The 17,239-nt window shown below is 33.6% G+C and overlaps 1 long non-coding RNA gene across 1 annotated transcript; it reads left to right on the top strand.

Annotated features, from left to right (window-relative positions):
• The first annotated feature begins 241 nt into the window (after nucleotides 1–241).
• On the top strand, nucleotides 242–9,363 carry LOC142357156 (uncharacterized). Its single transcript, XR_012761561.1, has 3 exons — nucleotides 242–492; nucleotides 3,778–3,939; nucleotides 8,725–9,363. It is a non-coding gene; the product is annotated as an uncharacterized LOC142357156 (long non-coding RNA).
• The last annotated feature ends 7,876 nt before the right edge of the window (nucleotides 9,364–17,239 follow it).

The following is a 17,239-nucleotide window of genomic DNA, read 5'->3' as shown; positions in this document are numbered from 1 at the left end:
ATCTTTCACGCGAGTAGTTTTGTTTTGTCTTTAATTTTCCTTTGTCCCTCAAGAAACGGACTTAGCAGAATGCGGAGAGGGAAAATAGACGCTGTTATTCACAAAACAGATGGAGCTTTAAAGTTTTTTGTAGCTATTTGAGAAAACAAAGGCCGTTTTGTGAATTGTGTTATTATGTTTCATTGCATTTTTCAGCTTCTGTCCCATTATCGTCAATTTGAGTCTGCGTTCATCATTTCTATCTCAAAAATTGGCCACTTTGCCATTTTTGAAATACATTTTATTGATTAAAGCGAAATTAACAGCAAAATTTGATGGAAAATATTTGTTTTTATCAACCTATTCAACCTTTTATCTTTCATTTTGCGACAATTGCATTATCTATTTTGGCATTTTATTTTGAGACTTGAAAAGTGACAACGCATTTTGCGTAGTTGGCGAGTAAGCAGTATTGAATTGTTGTGACAAGAAGTTATAGTCTGTTTACGTAAGGTATGTTCGGGGGCAGGGTACTGAAAATTGGCATTTTTGTGGGGGTATGTACGGTCTTGGGCGGAAATATTTGATCCGTTTTTGTTTCTGCATACCTCTTGCGCTACATCCGGCCTGAACAAAGGTTACCCGCCTTTGTGGATTTTGTTTGCCCGTATTCCCTGCACGTCAGTTGGCGTTTTTGATTGTTTGTCGGTGAATAGAATCGATTTAGTATTCCTTTTTCGATTGAGGATTAGTTAAATATTCAAAACTTCAATTACGCGTGCAGCATAACATTGTAACACGTAGGCAAACATTTCACTTTATTTCATTTTTGCTTTGTTTGTGTTGAATATATGCACAGTTCTTCACTTATATTGTCATCACAAAACTGGACTGAATATACTGCAACATTGACGTCTGATTTCACCACATTGCTCTTGCAAGAATCTTGCTAAACAATGGTTACTATATCACTTAATGACATTTTACATTAAAAGTGACAAAATCACAACTCACTTAAAAAGTCGAAAAAATTAATAATACTGAAAGATCTTACCATGTAAAAATAGACTTGGAAGGCTTTGGAAGATCAAATTGATCTTTTAGAAAAATCAATTTGGTCTTTGTAAAAAAGGTTCTTGCAGAATTGGAAGATCGTTTGCAAGGCAATGGAAGATCAAATTGAGCTTGTAAAAAAATAATTTGATCTTTAAAAAAATAAACTTTGCAGAATTAACTCCAAATGTAGGAGATTAAAATCACACGGGTTTTTCCGATCACAATTAAAAGGTATGTTTTCCATTTTTTAAAATTAAATTGTTGAAAATATTTTCTTCAGTAGAATGCGATAAGATGAATTGCCTGATTTCAGGGTCTCTTGAGAGCTCCTTGCGCGTTTTCTGCGTCTTCTGGCTGGGACGGGTCACCTGAATCCTGTTGATTTTGCTTGGGTGTTTTGCTAATTAGTACGAATGCCTCGTTTCATTGAAAAACTAATTGCTAAGTTTTGCCAGAGAGTGATGTTTAGTTGCAAGTTGGGCATCCAGATCAAGGGTATAATAAAATGAAATTTTAAAGGATGATTTGTGTTTTTTTTCTGAAATCAAACAAAACTCAAACATCAAAATCAGTTCACTTCAACCTTCTAAAAGTCTAATATGGAGAACAAAGCCGGCCCTTAAAACCGGATTGTTGAAAAGGTAACCTTATTGGGGGCTCAGAAATTTTTCGCAAAACATACACCTGACAGTAACCTATCTCCAACCATTTCCCTTCTCTCACAGCAATCTGCGATTGCGTTCTCCGTATTTTAACACATATCCTAATTTTTTTCCTAGTTTTTTTTTAACTCCGGTGATTTTCGTTTACCGACCTGAAAGGATTCTTGTGTGATTGAAGCTGAAAGATCTATGAGTGCATTGACCGGTAATGTTCTGTCTGGTACTGTTTTTTTCTGGAACTGCTTTGCCTGATCACTGACAAAAAGAATGAAGCGATGCCTAAGTTTTATTCAGCTTCAGATCTTAAAAACTCCACGACTAAATAAAAAACTTTTATAAAATCTAGAAAAACAGTATTGATTAAAAAACCAGAACAAACGTTTTCCCACTCAGCAATTTTACTCCCGATTTTCAAAAGTTTTGATTGCAGAAGTGTTGATAAGACTTATAAAAATACTTGCAACCAAGAGTTGGATAAAAACGCTCTTTTGATCACTCTAACTTTTGTTGGGCTTAATGAATCGAATAAGAAATCAGTCTGAATTTTTCATTTATTTTTTGCTCCTCTATAGATACCCTTAATCAAAATAATATTTTTGTTTGATCTTCATTGTGTGTTTATGCAATACTGTCGGCTAGGAGCCTGATTATGCTAAGTTGAGTCGAGAACAATGTAAATCTTAAAATTCATAATGTATTTTTTTGCAAAGATCCTAACTGGCATCGCTACAAAAATTGCTACAGTTTTCCAAGACGCCTTTAAACTGTCATCAAATTCGGCAGAATTTTTACTAGGGCCCTTGTTTTCGTAGTTTTAAACGCAGAATATCTTGATCAAGGATATTTGCTTGACCACGGGCAGTCATCTCGCCTTGTTACGTTTTTGAGAAAGGTCATCCTGAATTCTGCATGGATTTATTGTTTGATTGAATTTAATTAGTTTTTTTTGGAATCGGAGTTTCAAAGTCTTTAACGACCTGATAACTTTTTAGTAAATGTCTTATCAAATCTTACACAATATATAAACTTGCATAAGGCCGATTTTTGTGATACATACAAAAACCGATCGGAACTGCGACACAAAAATGATGCCATATGAATCACCTACCCCCTCGCCCTCGCTCCTCGACGACCTAAATGAGAGGAGGAGGGGAACTTGCAGGGGGCAGGCGGGGCAGGAAATTTGGGGCGTGGATGCATGAAAATTACAGTTAATATACACATATACACACACACACATAGACATACACACGAGTATTAATATACGTAAAAAGTATTATGTTTAGGAGCGAGTATATTATATTGAGTGCAAAACTGGCTGCTGTCAAAATAAAAGTAAGTGATAGAGTGATAGATGGATAGATAGATAGATGGGTTTAGATGGGAGAAAAAGAGAAGGCATTGAATGAATAGGGACGGTCTTAAAAGAAAGCTAAATAGCACAAGCGTCATGCAGGAATCCACGGGCATAAAATTGGATTAAATCGAGGAAAAGGAAAAAATCCCCGGGTTTAAACCTGGCCTAGTACCGTCTATCCCGCTTTATTGGCAAAGCCATTACAAATCATCCTTCTCACGTCCCTAAGGAGTCCTTGTAACCCGTTCAAATTTAATTTGTAAAGCGATGCTGGTTGCTTTGAAATATCAATTACAAGTGTTATTACACTCAAGATATCATTCAAATTAGATCTAAACTAACCAACCATAGTTTATTGCACCAAAGCCTTTTAGATCTAAACGAGGATTACGGTTTAAATTAAAATTCGCCCTCTGTACTTTCGTTCACTCATTTCAAACCCTCAAAAACAACACCCACCCCTCCCCCCGGGGTCCCGTTGAAAGTTTTCAGCTTAAATAATTGGTAAAATCGAACATCAAAAACGCAGATTTAGATATCTTAGTAAAACCCTATTATTTAAACTTAATTCATTCACAGACTTAAATTGTGCAACTGTTCCAATTTACAGAAATGTAAATTTAATTGAATATTGAGTATTCAATTATAAAATGGTATTCGGAATTTCGTTTTTGTACTTAAATGAAGGAAAAATATCCAACTTAAAGATTCCGTCCCTTTCAGGAGTGTGTTTGTGCCTAGCAGATACGGACAATATTTCTGCTTTTGTTCAGATTATTTACAATTGAAGAAGAAGTTATTCATACTTATTTTGTGACCAAAATAACGGAGTTGAATTTATTTGGTTTACTTTTGTATTTGTTTATGCTTCTTCTGTTATAAACCGTTAGTTATTAGTAAAGCATAATCTGACATAAGCTTAGAAAGAAGAGGTAAAAATTTGAATAAAAAATTCAAGTGAAATATCGATCGAATAAGTAACCAACTGGAAAAATTCAACCTTTTTTTCGCACTATAAGTCAAGCTTAAGAGAGAAAAATAAAAATATAATAAACCACGTTTGGCTAACGTGCACATACATACTTTGGAAAGCTTTATTTTTATTTGATAAAATCCACTTGAAATACAATTTTATTTGGTGATATCATTACTTACGATTACATTTTTGAGCCTGACCAATTTATGATGATAACTTTTTCATTTCAATCTTAACCTGTGTGAAAATTTAGGGTCCAAATTTGGGCGAAAATTGATACTTAATATATGGATTTGCTTCCTCAAATTCCCCGATTTATTCACAACTAAAGCCCTGGGCGAAATTTGGGCGATTGATGAGGAGTTGAGCGTACCTGAAGTGAGTGTGGATTTTTTATTTAAAGCGGGTGAAAAGGCAGTTAATGCAATTTGTTCACGATTGATCTCATTAATATTCTGGGGGGAATAGAACAGCGCACTACAGCTGAAAACCCTCCACGTTTTTTCAGTACCTTTCACAACCACCCTCTTACACACATCATAATAAATCTATACACTTCGTAACACTAGCAACGATTTTTTTGATTCCCCTTTACGTACCCAAACACACCACAGAACACCCAGATCAATTGTGCGTGTGAATTTGAATTAAATTTGCTCTTTAAAACAACATCAGCTCCAACTCAACTATTGTTGCAAAAGTTGCGTAATAAATGTGACCTTGTTACGTAATAACGGCACTGTTCTACAGTGCTTTGTTACATAATATATCTCCTAATTGGTGACCGCGTTTCGATCACCTGTAAAAATATTTTGAAAAACTTTGATATTTATTATTTTTTTTTGGTAATTTTATAGACACAAACAACCTTTTCCTATCTGCACGTTCGTACATTTCAAAAAAAAAACAATTAATTTATAAAGGAAATTATGTACTTTAAAAGTTCAAACAACAAGGCGGCTCGTTAATGTGCGTTCGCACATGATGTTCCGACCCGAGCTCATCTACATTTTTGACTAAAATGTCAACCAAATCAAGAGATAACAAAAATAGATGTTTGAGTTTAAAACAATCGTTACACATTCTATCTACTAATTGAATTACTAATGCCATGCTTCATTACAGCACCAACGTGACCTGACATTGAAGAGACTAGAAAAAAAATAGCACCAACAAAATTTTGGCGGCAAAAAATGAATATCTAAATTTAAAAGCACCTGGTAACAACGTCAAAATGCAGTCAGATAAAACCTTAACTACACAAGTTTACCTTTTACTAACTATACAGCAGATGAAAAGTTTTCTTAACGAGACTAGGTAACAAGCCGACAAAAAGAACGAACAGTGAGGCGAAACTTAAAAATTAATCAACATTTTTTGCACCAAGAAAATTCAAAAATCTTAAAAAACATTGGTTTTTAATAAAAAAATCCTTGATAAATTACTAAAAAGTCATTACAAAACCAAAAGCACCCGTCTGTGGTCAGACTATGCCATAGAAACAAACTAAAGAGAAACTCAAAAAATTACAAACGATTTGCGAAAACACAAACCTTTGCTACCATTAAAATCAATACCTATCATCTGAATATGTATTTTTAATTCAGTTGTTATTTCTGCTATTTCAGTTGAAGGATTTATACTGAAAGATTAAATAAGTTTACTTGGGCCACATTTAAAAACCATTGGGATCTGTTATTACGCGATTGTTCTGAAGGAAGAGAAAAAGAAACGCAAAAAATGGCCATTCAATAAACGTTCAGAAAAACGAAACAACAGTGGCACATAATATCAATATATATGTTATTTCTTGAAATACACGAAATTCGATGGGACATCTGATTGATGAATAGAAGTTAAATTTGACGAAAGGAACCTATTCGCTATATACTGAATGTTTCGAGCAACATCATTCATTCAGTCCTCAATTACAAGCCTATGAGATCTGTGAGCAATTTACGGCTACCTAAAGAACAAAAACAGCGAATTCAGGAAAAAAAATTGAGCGACAAAAGGGTCGAAGGCATTAAAAAAATGAACTTTTCACTAAACACTCTTCAATTTTAAATTAATTTTTCAGGAGCAATGGGAAAACCTTTTTTATCAATATAATTTCAAAAAATCAACAAATATAAACAAATACATTAGACGCACGAAAATTGCGGGAAAACACGTATTATCAACGCCATTAAATTCATTAGCCTTCAACGGAAGCCAGTATATACAATAAATGATGCCTCGAGGGGACAATAAGTTTTTTTGCCAATCGTATTTCATCAATAAGACCTTACAACAAGTTAATGACTATGAAAACAACAACAGAGAGAGGCAAAAACCACAAATTCAGTAGAAAAGTGCCTGAAGAAAATGTCGAAGCAACTCAAATCATAAGCTCTTCCCTGAAAACTTTATTTATGATCCGTTGAACTTCTTCCCTAAACCAATAGGGACTCTCAGCAGTAAGATGATGTGATAAGATTTCAAAAGGATCGAAAAACAAAATAAAGTACCCAAAAAAATATGAATTCTCGTGGCATTGATGTTTTAAAACTAATAGGTAGAAGATAAAACCGCTAACCAGATTAATTTTGGCTATAGTAGAACGGAAATGGATTCTGTTAGAACCAACAATGACCAAGAGTATTCACGAAAAAAAATTAGGAATGGTTGAATTTCAAAAAAGTTTCGAAAAATTATTTTTAAACCCTTAACAGCCAGTAAACTCAATCTTTCATCGGAGCTCAATGACGATGCTCAGATATAACCCATAGGGAGGAAAATGATGTCTGTCATGCATAGATAGTTAAAAAGACATCACAATAAGTCTTATGACAGAAAACAATAACAAAAACAGCAAAAACTAAAATTCAGTAGAAAAATGCGAGAAGAAAGTGTCGAAGACAATTAAACCATTAGCTATTCTCTGAAAACTTTCTCTGTGATCCACTGAACGTCCTCTCTAAGCCAATTGGATTACAATAATCTTTGGATAATGTGATAAAGAGTTCAAAAGTGACCAATAATTCAAAAAATCCAAAAAAAAAATTTAAAAAAATTGAAATCTTTGTCATTGAAGTCATATAACCAATAGCTAGAAGATAAAACAGCTAAACAGAATATTTTTAGTCGCAGTAAAAAGCAAGTGGGTCCAGTCAATACTGAAACTCACTAACAGTTCAAGAAAAATTTAGGAATTGTTATTGTTCAAATAAAATTTTCGAAAAATGATTTTTATTTTAACAGACATTAAATTCAATAGCTTTCAACGGAAGTCAATAAAAACGCTCAAAGATGCCCCGGTGGCAGTACATTTATGTTTGTCATGCATAGGTATTCATTATGAGATCACAGTAAGTATAATGACTATTAAAACAACAAAAAAAAACAGGAGAAAACCAAAAAATCAGTAGAAAAGTGCAAGAAGAACGTGTCGAAGCCATTTAAACCATAAATTTTTGTTTAAAATTTTTATTGGTCATCCACAGAACATCGTTTTTAAGCTAATGGGAACTGTCAATATTTGGATAATGTGATAAGATTTCAAAAGTAACCAATAATACGTAAAAATCCAAAAAAAATTTTAAAAAATTGAAATTTTTTGTCATTGAAGTCATATAACCAATAGATAGAAGATAAAACCGCTAACCAGTTTAATTTTGGTTGCAGTAGGAAGGAAGGGGGTGCTCTCACCCCTGGACTGACTTACAATTCACTATAATAAGATTATGATTCTTTAATATTCAAAAAAAAATTCGAAAAATTATTTTTTAAGTCTTAACAGCCATTAGCCGCCCCCTCAATGAAATAGACATGTTCACTTAATGCTCATTATGGAACATATTGCACTGTTAGTCAATGAATCCCTACCATAGGACTCCAAAAAAAATAGTAAAACTTCAAAAAGAAATTCAAAATTTCATTCAAAATTACGAAAACTCAGAATCGAAGCCAAAAAAAAACATGAGCAATTCCTTAAAAACGACGTTTTTTGTTCATTGCGCTTCATTCGACTATAAAGGAGTTTTGTCATTAATAGAACGTCGATATAAAATGTGACTTGTCTCTAGGTGACTTAAAAAAGCAAAAAAGAGAAAAGTTTTATTAAAAAAGGGCTCTCAATTAGAGTTCGATTTTTTTTTGATAGTGAACTTCCCTATGAGACCAGAACTAGTCTTTCTATCGCCTTGCATTCAACTTTTACGAACTCAAAATTTATTCTTTTTATAGAAATTTGAATTAATGTTTTCGTAAAAAAGATCTTAGTTTGAAGAAAATTGTACTAAAAGTGAACAATCATGCTAAAGATCCCATTGTTCACACAAAACTTCAATCCTCGATAACTCCTCGAAAAAAACGAAATTCAAAAAAATCTTTTTACTTTTGAATTCTACGCTGGACCAGCTTTTTAATGATACCACTCACATTTCTCTACGACGAATATATCGATCGGCCAAAATTCACTGAACAAAAAAAAAAAAAACCCATTTGAGTATATAGTTCCTTCCCCCACAAGTGGGGTCGGAACAAAAAAGCTGTTTGAAAATATGAAATAAAAATTGTGAATTGGGCCTTAAGAGATTTTATCTAAGAACCAATTTCCATTAGCATCTGATTAATTTTATTTTGATATTTTGAGCCGAAAATTGAAATTGACAGAAGAAAAACAAATATTGTCAGGTTATGTCGATATTCAGGTCAGGAATCTAATTCATCATTTCTACATTTCCTCTCTTTTTATTACTAAACATTATTTAATGAGACTTTATTGTAAACATAATTCGTTATTATAAATTTAACTAGATTACTTATTTACTTCTTAAGAATCCTCATATAAATAGCATAAAAAATTTTATTGACTATTTGGTACGTTTTTGCTTACATTTGACCTTATTTTGCGATAAATTTTGTCTGAATCGGGAAAATGTTTATTTATTTTACCTGTTAGGCCTTATCTGGTTATTAAATAACTTTTCCCGTTACTAACCAAGACGGATTATTATTTTACTCGGTTGGGCTGCTGTGCTTGCTTACACAAAAGGCATGACAAACTTTGTAGCGCAATAATTCAATATTGTCTCATTATCACTGTTGTTGTTTTGTCCTATTTTTGTTGTTTTTGTTGTTTACGTTGCGGACATACATGGGAATGGCGCCGCGGAGGAGAGTTTACAGAAATATTGCAGATGTGAACAAATATGGATGTGGTTCTACATTAGTTCACATTGTGGTGATGGTGATGTTAACACAACTTTATGGCGTTCTGGGCAATTCCGACAAAACAGGTCAGTAAAAGCCTGGAAATTGTAATAAGCTCCAACCAATTTTCTCCAGCCTATTTTTTGTGCTGCAGCCAATTTTTGAGACAAAAATTTGAGATAACATTTTGCAAAAAAGTGAAAAATGAGGGCGAAATATGCAACATTTTTTGGCTCTCTTTTGCGCAGTTAATTCCAAAGCCGTCGAGTACAGTTGATCGCTGCATTAGGATTTTTTTATTCTGCAAAGTGCTCAATTTTATCGACTCATATTATTTTTTTGCTTTTATTAGGATATCCTCAAAATGAGCGAATACAAGCAGGACTGGTGTCACCGTTGCGCTGTCAAGAGAAATATGAAAAGCTTAAATTGTTTCAAATACTGTCCAAATTTAATTCTGCGCTAAATGCGTACTTTAGTGATAACTTTCCAAGAAAGAGAAGTTTTTCAACGTCAAGTCTTTCTATTTATTTATGTCTAATGAGATAAAAAATATTTTTTTCCCATTATAATTCGGAAAATTTGTTGTTTCTCGGAAGAAAGCAAAAAGCTAAATTTTAAGGATAAACAAAAATTTGGGCATAGAAATGTTCGGATGAGGAAATATTGACCTGGCAAAAATATCAATTAAGCTTGTAAAATTATATAAAAAATTGTTCAAGTGGTTCTCATGAAAATTTCTATTTTGGTTTCTTCGTTAAAAATACTTGGGCAGTTGAATTAAAACTCGAAAAATTTATTCTGCACCTAAAAATGATGTCAATCAGTAAAATGAAGTTTGTCTCTCTATTATTGCTAGAGAAAGTGATTAAAGTTTCAGTAACAGTTCGCTTAATTTTTATATTGAAGCAATTGGGTTGCATCCAGGTACCAGACTTGCGGGCAAAAACCTTAGAGCATAATTTTCAATTGAATTAACAATTTTGTTTTCAACATTTGAACTAAATAATTGTGAGAAAAATTTTGTAACACTTTTTAAGAAGTTTCGCTCTCCATTTTTCAACCTGTCACTCCACCAGCGAAACTCCCTACCATTTTTTGGTCTTCGCTCAATTTCAATGATGGTATTCCTACAATAAGAGAAACGTATAGACAATTTTTATCGCTTGTGTCACCATCATTATGCTTTATGATAGTTTTTATAACCGTTTTCCGGAATATTACTAAAGCAATGGCTTTTACAGGAAATGATTCAAGCTATTTAGTCTTGGTAAAATATCTTTTCAGAAAAAACTACAGAACTAACAATGTGACAGCGTGTCTTAAAATCAAAGCTTAATTTCCAGGGATGGTGGAGTGTTTCGGAACGGTTATCCAGCACCTTCAGGTTTTATTTGGAAATAAATTGGTATCAATCTTTAGTTAGCACAATCATTTAACTAAAAATTTCGATGCACAAAAACCAATAAAAATGTTAGCATGCCTTTTCTTAGGTTTCAGTTTTAAAAATTTCTAGGTTTGCTGGAAATTGAGTGAAAATTTTTGTGCTCATCGTAAACTCCAAATGGTTTTTTTTGGAATTAGTGAAGCTAAACTGAATGTGGAGTCTCTCATATGAGGTCTTTGCACATGAGGATAGTCGCATTTTCCTTGCATTTTCTCAGCTAATATGAAACTTTCGAGTAATATTAGTTCCTTCTCACTCAATCTTACAACATTTGTGCACATTTGGAAATCACTCTCATCTCATTTGCCTTTTTCTCTGTAACTCAAAAAAAGTTTTGTAATAATTGCATTTAATTTGTAATATTTATTTGTGTGTGTGTGTGTATTTTTGATATGTCCGTTTTATTGTCTTACCAGATATAATAGTGAAAAAAATTATTCAAAATGTTGGTCGAAGCAAAAATTCAACTTAATAAAGTTTCAAGTTTGTGGCAACCAAATGATTCCGTTGTGTAATTTGGTAAGAAATGTAATGAAAACTTCGAGCGAACTATATTTAGTTATTTTTTAAACAATCTAGCCAATATATCTCATCCATTATTCCTTTTAAAATGAATGTTTGGTAATTCCTAAGATCATTGAGTCACTTCACCTCCAGTAGAAAAGTGATTTGTCTAAATTCATACTTCTTGATCATATACCGTTTGACAAAACGTTTAGCTGTTTTTCAAACGTTGTAGCCACATTATTAACGACGTCTTCGTCTTCTTGACTTTTGCTCAATTGTTTTGGTGCTCTGTTTTCTTTTTGAGGCTCTGTTCAAACTTTTGTCTGATGACGTTGCATGAAATCAGTGTACACAGGTAAAACCCAGCAATCGTGAAGTTACATTAGAGTTCTTATTCTCACGATTTTGTTTTCTCAGGATTTATTTGTATTGGAGTTGAATGTAACAGCTAAATTGAATGAGAAACTGTCAATTTCCGATGTTTTTGAGCCCAAAATTGCTCCCTTTCTTTATATATTTTTGCTCTGTTTTTTTAAAAATTTTATATGGGTCACAGTCCATAACAATTTTATGGAAGCAAGAATTTTTTAATGTTTTCATTTTACTAATTTTAGGAGTGCTGACATTAGCAAAAATGAAATGAAACCAAACAGGAAAGTTATCGAAAATTTTTGTTAAGTGTTAATTTTTCTGATTTTATATGTAAAACTTAATAGTTTTTGACTGGATTATGAGATAATTCTTAAATAGTTCAAATTTTAAAAATTTTATCGTCGTTTCTGCCACCGTCTCTCAAATGGTCAACCAAGTTTTTGCTAGCGCCTGTGTCTGTTGTATTTATTATAAGCCTTGTATTTATTATAGAATTTAGCTTGATTAAAAAGTCAAACAAATTGGCGACTTTTTTGCATTGTTTTCAGGTATTTTTGAAATTTTTAACTTTTTTTCTATTTTCTAGTTTAGGTGGTTCATCGCCTCCTTCGCTCTTGAATGTGTGTTCTTGTTTTAATTTTCAGGTTATAATATTGCTTTTGAAAATATAAGAGCTGTTAACTTTTTGTGGTTTTTAAACGTTTTAGCAAAAATTACACAATTTTTTGACCATTTTTGTTGTTTTTGCCGGCCTTCGCTTGCTTGTCTCTTACAAGATAGCAGGTCAGAAATCTCGAACTATCTTTTCTGTTTTCCTTTTCTTGTCTCAAATTCTTTTCTTTCCTAAAATTTTGTATAAAAATTAAAAAAAGAATATTTTTTTTTGTTTTTGGCTCGTGTTGTTCTATTTATCTGCTGATGAGAGCAAAGATTTTGGATGCTTTTCAAAAAATGTCCTTCTACGTTTCTTTATTTCTTCAAATGCAATTTGAAAGCGTTGCTGTGTATATTTTTTCACTTTGCAACATGCAGCCTACTAAACTGGTTCAATCCATTGAAAAGATAAATGTATCCTGCAAAAAATTGAATCTCACATTAGCTTGCAGCTTCTTAGAACGTGTATGATACGAAACGTTGAAAAATTATTAAGCTCTTGAATTTACGAAATAACACCTTAAAATAAGTACTATTCGTCATTTTGATTAACTTTTTTGATAATAGTTTGGTCTTGTAAGATATTTTGCTAGATCATGCAATCGAAAATTGTGTTTTTTTTTTTAAAAAAAACTCTCTGGAGGATTTTGAGCTATAGTCTTCACGTTTCCTAATTTTGACCGATTCGTTTTGCATTTGAACTTAGATTGTTTTGTTATATAATTTTTGTGTTATCTAAATCTTTCATATTGGTAAAATCTTTTTATATAATTTGAAGTTTCATCTCCAAATTTTTGTTCTCAATACTGCTAGAAGCAGATCAATAACCTATTTAACCTGACAATTTGTTTCTCTCAAAAACAGATAATGATATTATTTAGCCAGTCTTTTAAGCCGACCTGACATCAACTTGTTCGGTGTCAGTTTTGTTCAAAAGCTGTTCAGCAGTCTATCATGTAAGGAGACGAGGCCTGAGAAGCCTCCACCACCTTTCTGGCCTGAAGATAGTTCAGATCTATTCAAAAGTCGTTCAATCCACTTGTGATTTGTAGGATGGTCATTCAGACTGTTTTAGCCGGGGGAGATAATTCCCATTTCCACTCTTTGCTTCCATCAACAACTAACCGGCCGCCGCTGGTCCATCAAATGAAATTTTCAAGAACTGTGCATAGATATATATTATTCTCCATTTTTCCATGCCATTGTCATTATATACACACTTTTTATACATATACTATATAAGCCGGCTGTTTTGTACCAGCTATATATCTGCTAGTATGAGTTTGTCAGGAATTTTTAAAGGAATATTTCACATCTAGGATGCGATTGCTCGCTTTGTCTTCGCTCCATCACTTCAAAAAAGTAATTTGAGTTGCGTATCAGCAAATATCACCTTCAAACGTTTAATTTTCTCTCTCTTTCCAAGGTGACAGTTCTCTTTTATGTACATGTAAATGTGGATCATATTCAGTCTTAAGATATGGCTGTAAACTGATGAGAGAGTGCTAATTTATAGGAGGAAATTGACTGTAATGTCTGAATAACAGCTTCGTTGAAAAAAATGGGTGTCATAATTTGACGAGATTTTTTTGCGGTGGAAATAAAAGCAAGGTGATGATTGTCTAAAAATAGTTTTGATTAGTTTAATGTTAAATATTCGAGAGCACGATGTTAAATATTTGAGTATCGTGCTTAGTTTAATGTTAAATATTCTATTACGGATTACGGTTATATATAAATTTGAATACATATCAGATTTGAGATCCAAGATCCCCTTAGTCATGACCGTGGCCCGCCCAGGTTCAAGTCTGGACCAAACTTGCCTCTGATTGGACCGTCCCAGACAAAAGTGACTTCTCCTTTAGACCGACGCATATTAAACTGATCTCTGGTCCGAGTATCGTGAATTCCATTTGAGGTTGAAATGCGCTCAAAATCCTCCAGATTATTCCTGATCGGACTTGTGTGCGCTTGAATCTGCCTTTGACCGTTCTAAAGTGCGCCCGAAAAAACCTCTGATCAGACTAAAGTGCGCTCGAAATCGGCTCCGATCAGACTAAAGTGCGCTCAAATTCGCCTTTTATCAAACTACAGTGCGCTTGAAATCGAGTCTTATCAGACTAAAATACGCTTGACATCGCATTTTATTAGACTAAAGTGCGTTCAAAATAGTCTGATCAGAGAATTGTTTTAAACAAGGACAACTCTCTTAAAACTGCTATAATATTCTCATTTCATAAGAAATTATGTTTTCTGTAATACATTTGACTTTAAAAAAGCCAGTTTTAAGAGTTTTGCTAATAACAATAAAACCCCAGTATCGAAAAATATATTTTACTAAGTATCTTAGGACAACAATTGAAGTTTCTGACTGAAAAGATGAATTTAAATAGCTTTGCATAATAAAATTGCTTCTAATGAGGAACGGCATTTGCTATGAGCTGGACCCTTTTGTCCTGTTCAGCGCCAACAGACTTAGGAAGAAACTCTGATCAAAACGCTGCTGTTTGCTTGCCTCTTTTTTGGCAGAGAGAACATCTGTAAAAAAAATGCAAAAAGAAAACGAAAGAAAAGAAGCGCTAGAATTTGTTTCTCGTGAGACCCTGATCCGATTGAAATCTTTTTCGGTCAGACTAGTGTGCGCTCAAATCCACCTCTGATCAGACCATCACAGACTAACGTGACCTATGAGCAGACAAGTTATCAAACATTGTCTTGACTCGCTCAAATCGCTCAAATCCTCAAACCCTGCGCTCAAATCCTTTTCCAAACCGTGTAATTCGTGGGCACCTGACCTGGGCGCACCTTGACCTGGACACTTTGATCTTGGTCAGGACACCTTGAGCTGACCGCTTTAAAAACAGTTAAATTACATTAACAATCAATAAGTCACGATTTAATTCAATACAAAAGAGATGATGGGAAGTTTTTTTTGAATTTGCGCACAAACAAAAATTTTCATGTTCATCAAGTTCATGCTCATCATAACAATTTTAAAAAATCATTTCGTTTTTTAGGTGTAGTTTTTTTGTTGTCAATTTGATTTATATGTATTTTATTCTCACATTTAACATAGTTATACTTGGTTGTTCATAATTAGAAAAAATAATGACAAGTTCCGCTTTAAAAGTTGCTCACAAAATGAGATTAGAAATTCTAAACATTGTTGCTATTGGTGCACAGACAGCGAATTAACATTATCTACAACAAACAATTCTACTATAGAAAAGTAAAGAAATATAATTTCCTGATGGCATTGATTTTTTTACGAGACTGGTTCTTCCATAAAAGAAACAGGAGCAGCTCGTGATAAGAGCTTTAAATTTGAAGTCATTTTTCGCAAAATTATTGTACCAAGTTTGCGCTCTGTTAAATATTTGCCTAAACTTGTTGTTGCTTAAAAAGACGAAAAATTCTGGTGGAACAGAAAATACCTATTTATTTTTACATTTAATTGCCACCACAGAAGCACATGCAGATGTAATCTTTAAAACGCGGAAACTCTGCTTTTTTGATAGTTAAAATGGGAAAATTGCCAACATGCATAACCTAAAGTTAAAATTGAAAGGTTTTTTAAACCATTTTAAAGTTTTCAATTTCGGTATTTTAAGTATAGGTTCCGTGACTCACTTCGATTATAGAATTCGGCATAGCTGTTCCAGATGTCAAGCAGGAATTTCAGAATGACTGTTTTGAAAGTCACCTTGCTTCAAACAAAATGCTGAAGGTTCCTTGAATTCAACTGGCTCCGTATATAGGAACTTCTGGTATTTTGGGTGCAGACATTTGGCATTTAAAATTTTTACGTGAGTTTTTTTAAGCAAGGTTATGTGACTCTGCTTAAATCACCTCGAAATTCTATGTATGGATTACTTAACTCTGCTTGAAGTCATTGCGAACTTCTGGCGTTAATCAGGAACTGCGAAGCCGACCAAAACATTCAGTCGGAATTTCGAAGTGACTTCTACAGAGTCACGAAACCTTGCTCAAAACACGAATTGTGCCGTTTCAAATTTCTGGCTAAGCATTTATGAATTTCTGACATTTAATCTAGAGTTGTGACCGTTTCTTTTTCAAAACTCACCTTTCAAAAAAATTTGCCCCTTTGAATGTTCCGTCATTGTATTTGTGCTTTTCTTTTTGAAATTTCCTTCATTTTATTGCTCAATCAAGTGCACAAAACATGCATCTGTGATAAGCCTAACAATCTATTTTTCGGACCTCAGAAAACTTAACTGTTGTTTACGAACTTCATTGCGTCTTTTCCATTTCTAATTATAGACATCCTTTCCTATGTTAATCCAATTTCCCCTTTATTGAAGCGCCCGCCGTGACCAAAATGTGAAGAGAAGGAAAGCGGAAGGGCAGTAATTATGAGTGTGGTCGCGCAATTAATATCTAGACTCAAGTTACGAGAATTATACCGCGTTTTGTGAACAGTATGTTGCACCATTTATATATACTATAAAAAACACACAAACTCACTCACTCAGTAACTCACATGCACCCAACCCCCCCTCCCCCCCCCCCCCCCCCCCCGCAGGCTAAGACCACAGACCAAAAGTCATATGCGCAGACCAAAATGGACGCATAACGGGCGGGGGGGGGGGGGGGTCTGCCAAAATTAAACGTTCTGGATATAGAAATGACCGCACGAAAGTCTCTGCACATAGGCAGCTTTGAACGCACAAAAGCTTGGACACAGGACTACTGAGCGCACAAAAGTTTTTCCCAATTGAAAAAAAACCGCGAGAAACAATCGATATCAAGCTATATGCTATGATACTGATATCGTGGTTGTCTTACTAGAGAGCTTACTCACGTAGAGGCTTTCTATGTAGAAAACCTGAATTCAAGCAGAGAAAGTAGCGTTAAACAACATACCTCCTCGAATTGGACAATTTGATTTTTAGAATTATAGAACATTAATGAGTTTTCAAAAAAAATGCGCGTTACTAATTGGACAGATAGCGGCCATTTCGACCCAAAAATTCAACAAACGCGTCTTTTGTATATAAGTGTCCACTCCAAAG

The sequence above is a fragment of the Convolutriloba macropyga genome, unplaced genomic scaffold, assembly GCF_964194025.1.
Source record: "Convolutriloba macropyga unplaced genomic scaffold, txConMacr16.3 SCAFFOLD_1576, whole genome shotgun sequence".
Taxonomy (NCBI): Eukaryota; Metazoa; Xenacoelomorpha; order Acoela; family Convolutidae; genus Convolutriloba; species Convolutriloba macropyga.
The sequence above is the reverse complement of the archived record's forward strand: the minus strand, read 5'-3'. Positions and strand labels throughout refer to the sequence as shown.